Source organism: Macrobrachium nipponense, chromosome 1 (genome assembly GCF_015104395.2).
Source record: "Macrobrachium nipponense isolate FS-2020 chromosome 1, ASM1510439v2, whole genome shotgun sequence".
Taxonomy (NCBI): domain Eukaryota; kingdom Metazoa; phylum Arthropoda; class Malacostraca; order Decapoda; family Palaemonidae; genus Macrobrachium; species Macrobrachium nipponense.
Genome location: NC_087200.1, coordinates 114121445 through 114126444, shown reverse-complemented (window position 1 = coordinate 114126444; position 5000 = coordinate 114121445).

Below are 5000 nucleotides of genomic sequence, written 5' to 3'. Positions count from 1 at the left end.
CCGGAAAAGCAAAATAGAAAAAAAAATAAAATAAAAAAGGCCAGTTTGAACAGATATTTTTTAATATTTTCAATTTCAAATAGTTAGGCTTTTTTATATATATAAATGAGTACTCAAAGGCGCTTTGCAAGATGTAAATGTGACTTTGGGTGCGATGAAAAAAAAAAAAAAAAAATTTATCAGAAGAAATATTCTGAAACTTACTGAACATTTTGCAAACTCTGAAAAGTAATAACTATGTTATTAATAGTGTCGGCAGCTAATTCATATATCAAAAGAATGCTTATTAACGAACACTTATGGAGCAGTCTATAAAAATTCACGTAAATTGTGAAAAACAACTTTTATGTAAGCAAGTTAATTCATTTGTAAAACGATAACATATTATAATAAGCTTACTTAATAAACAGAAATAGACTTGAAAACTAAATATATGAAAACGATTAAAAAGGAAGTCAACATTATTCAGACTTCAAACAGCAATAACTTAAGTTAATGTTATTTTTTTATTAAAATGAAAGAGTACTCACAGGCGTTATCATGCACGGGATGTTACTTTATTAAAAGGTTATGGATGCATCACTGAATGATTACTGTAATGAATTGAAGCATGTATCCAACGACGCAGATGTTCATCGTTAATCTTTGCATATTACTTTTCTGTAGGCAACACCCAATGCCATCTTTTTCTCAGCCTTCAAACTGAAAGCATTTGCAATTTCTACATCAGATCATACTTTATCTTTTTCACTTACCAACTTGACCAAAGACAACGTATAAAATCAAATACAAATATTGCAATTTTAGGCGAATCACATACCTAGAATGTACAGAGACAACTGATGAGTGTAAGCGTGTTCTTGGATATAGTCACAGAAGCAATGGCTAATTGCTTACAGTCACGGGAGCAATAGCTGAATGGTTACAGTCAAGGGAACAATAGCCGAATGGTTACAGTCACGGGAGCAATAGCTGAATGGTTACAGTCACGGAGCAATAGCTGAAGGGCTGGGACCAGTTCACAGGAAGCAATAGCTGAATGGTTACAGTCACGGGGCAAATAGGCTGAAAATGGTTACAGTTCACAGAAGCAATGCTGAAGGTTACAGTCACGGGAGCCAATAGTGAATGGTTTACAGTCCAAGGAAGCAATAGCGAATGGTTACAGTCACGGGAAAGCAATACTGAATGGTTTACAGTCACGGGGAGCAATAGCTGAAAATGGTTACAGTCACGGGAGGGCAATAGCTGAAGGTTACAGTCACGGTTTAGCAATAGCTGAATGGTTACAGTCACGGTAGCAATAGGCTGAATGGTTACAGTTACAGGAGCAATAGCGAATGGTTACAGTCACGGTAGCAATAAGCTGAATTGGTTACAGTCAGGTTAGTAATAGCTGGGAAGGTTACTGAATGGTTACAGGTCACGGGAGCAATAGCGAATGGTTACAGTCACGGAGAATAGCTGAAATGGTACAGTCAAAGGAGCCATAGGCTGAATGGTTTACAAGTCACGGGAGAAAGCAATAGCTGAATATGGTTACAGTCACGGGACGCAATAGCTGAATTGTTACAGGGTCACGGGAAGCAATAGCTGAAATGGTTACAGTCACGGTGCAATATGCTGAATGGTTACAAGTCACGGATAGCAATAGCTGATATGGTTACAGTTACAGGAGCAATTAGTGAATGGTTACAGTCACGGTTAGGGCAATAGCTGAATGGTACAGTCACGCTAAGAATAAGGCTTGAATGGTTTACGAATGTTACAGTCACGGGGAGAAAATAGCTGAAATGAGTTACAGCACTGAAGCAATTAGGCTTGAAATGGTTACAGTCACGGGAGCAATAGCTGAATTGTTACAGTACGGGAGCAATAGGCTGAATGGTTGTACCAAGTTACGGGGCAAAAACTGGAATGGTTACAGTCCACCGGGTAAGCAATAGCTTGAATGGTTACGGTTAAGGAGCTTAATTAAGCGAATGGTTACCAGTCACGGGTAGAATAGCTGAATGGTTACAAGTCACAGGAGCAATAAAGCTGAAATGGTTACAGCACGGTCGCAAATAGCTGAATGGTTACAGTCACGGTTAGCAATAGCTGAATGGTTACAGTTACAGGAGCAATAGCTGAATGGTTACAGTCACGGTAGCAATAGCTGAATGGTTAACAGTTACGGGTTAAGCAATATGAATGGTTACAGGGTGGTAGCAACGCTGGAATGGTTACAGTACACGGAGCAACTAGCTGAATGGTTACAGTCACGGAGCAATAGCTGAATGGTTACAGTCAACAAGGATGCATCGCTTGAATGGTTTACAGTCACGGTAGCAATAGCTGAATGGTTACTGGAGTTACAGTCACGCGGAGCAATAGCTGAATGGTTACAGTCACGGTAGCAATAGTGAATGGTTACAGTTACAGGACGCAATAGCTGAATGGTTACAGTCAGGGTGCAATAGCTGAATGTTACAGTCCACGGGAGCAATACTGAATGGTTACAGTTCACAGGAGAAATAGCGAATGGTTACGTCAAGGTAGCAATAGTGAAGGAATACTGAATGTTTCCAGTCACGGAAGGCAATAGCTGATGCGGTACAGCCGGTAGGGCAATTAGCGGAAATGGTTACGTTACAGGGCAATAGTGAATGGTTAACAGTCACAGGAAGCAATAGCTGGAAATGGTCAGTCACGAGCAATAGCTGAATGGTTTACAAGTTAACAGAGCACTAGCTGAATGGTTACAGTCATGTTTAAGGCAATAGGGCTGTAGGTTACAGTCACGGGGGGAGCAATAGCGAATGGTTTACAGTAATGGAATTCATCTCTGATGGTTACAGTTTCAACGTAGCAATAGCGAATGGTACAGTCACAGGAGCAAGCAAGGTAGCTGAATGGGCTACAGTCACGGGAGCAACCTAGAGGGAAGGCAATAGCTGAATGGTTACAGTCACCGGTAGCAATAGCTGAATGGTTACAGTCACAAGGAAGGCAATAGCGAAGGTTTACAGTCACGGTAGCAATAGCTGAGTGGTTATAGTCACAGGAGCAATAGCTGAATGGTTACAGTCATAGGAGCAATAGCTGAATGGTTACAGTCACGGGAGCAATAGCTGAATGGTTACAGTCACGGGAGCAATAGCTGAATGGTTACAGTTACGGGAGCAATAGCTGAATGGTTACAGTCACGGTAGCAATAGCTGAATGGTTACAGTTACAGGTGCAATAGCTGAATGGTTACAGTCACGGGAGCAATAGCTGAATGGTTGCAGTCACGGGAGCAATAGCTGAATGGTTACAGGAGCAATAGCTGAATGGTTACAGTCACGGTAGCAATAGCTGAATGGTTACAGTCACAGGAGCAATAGCTGAATGGTTACAGTCACGGTAGCAATAGCTGAATGGTTACTGAATGGTTACAGTCACGGGAGCAATAGCTGAATGGTTACAGTCATGGGAGCAATAGCTGAATGGTTACAGTTACAGGAGCAATAGTTGAATGGTTACAGTCACGGGAGCAATAGCTGAATGGTTACAGTCACGGGAGCAATAGCTGAATGGTTACAGTCACGGGAGCAATAGCTGAATGGTTACAGTCACGGGAGCAATAGCTGAATGGTTACAGTCACGGGAGCAATAGCTGAATGGTTACAGTCATGGGAGCAATAGCTGAATGGTTACAGTCACGGGAGCAATAGCTGAATGGTTACAGTCACAGGAGCAATAGCTGAATGGTTACAGTTACGGGAGCAATAGCTGAATGGTTACAGTCACGGGAGCAATAGCTGAATGGTTACAGTCACGGGAGCAATAGCTGAATGGTTACAGTCACGGGAGCAATAGCTGAATGGTTACAGTCACGGGAGCAATAGCTGAATGGTTACAGTCACGGGAGCAATAGCTGAATGGTTAGTCACGGGAGCAATAGCTGAATGGTTACAGTCACGGGAGCAATAGCTGAAGTGTTACAGTCTCGGGAGCAATAGCTGAATGGTTACAGTCACAGGAGCAATAGCTGAATGGTTACAGTCACGGGAGCAATAGCTGAATGGTTACAGTATCGGGGGCAATAGCTGAATGGTTACAATCACAGGAGCAATGGCGAAGTATTGGATGGCTAACAAAAAAAACAAAAAAACAAAAAACTCCTGCAATTTTCAACCCTTCCCTTCGCCGTCCACCCACGCTGAGGGGACTGATGTTTTCTAAGGCTTTGCTTTCAAGTTTTACAACCACAAGTGGGTTAGTATCAAAGGCGCTGAAAAATAATTCTTTTACAGGATTTTTTATCTAACTTGCAGTCGGCATTTTGATGACTCAGTCTGGCAAAATAAATAAATAAATAAATAAAAACTCAAATGAAAATAAAGGAAATGACTCCGGATGGCACTTTCCTTTGCCGTATGTTTCAGGGCATAAAGTTTTATTTCAATGTTCTTTGTCCATAAGTTTATATAATCCGGTATTATGGAAGTCCGGATTTTTAGAAACTCCCTTTTTATGTTTAAACGTCAATTTAGATTTAACTGTGTAATCTTGTCGAGTTTTCAGCCTTGTGATGTCAAAAGATAATAATCATTTGCAGACTTTTGTAAATGAAATATAAGCTTTTAGTTTACTTATGAAGTATATTCCTATGGTCCCTCAATGCAGTAAAACAGGGAAGAACATGCAAGACTCAAATAAGCATTCTGAACAATTATCAATTTCCATTTTCATACTACGAATTAAATCATTAACAAAGGCCATACATAAATAACACCCAGGCGTCAGATCTGGGCATCAGAAATTCAGTCAATCACTAACTTCAATATTTACTCCCTTTTTTGAACTTTATGCTGTTAAGCTGAGCACTGGGGCGCTTTTGACCACTCGCCATTTAAGGCAGTGAAACAAAGGAGCTGGAGTGGTTGAACAGCAAGAAAATGGGATCCAGAAAAGAGAGAATGAGCACAAGGATATAAGCAGAGGTGGAAATGGGAGAAAGAATAAAAACGAAT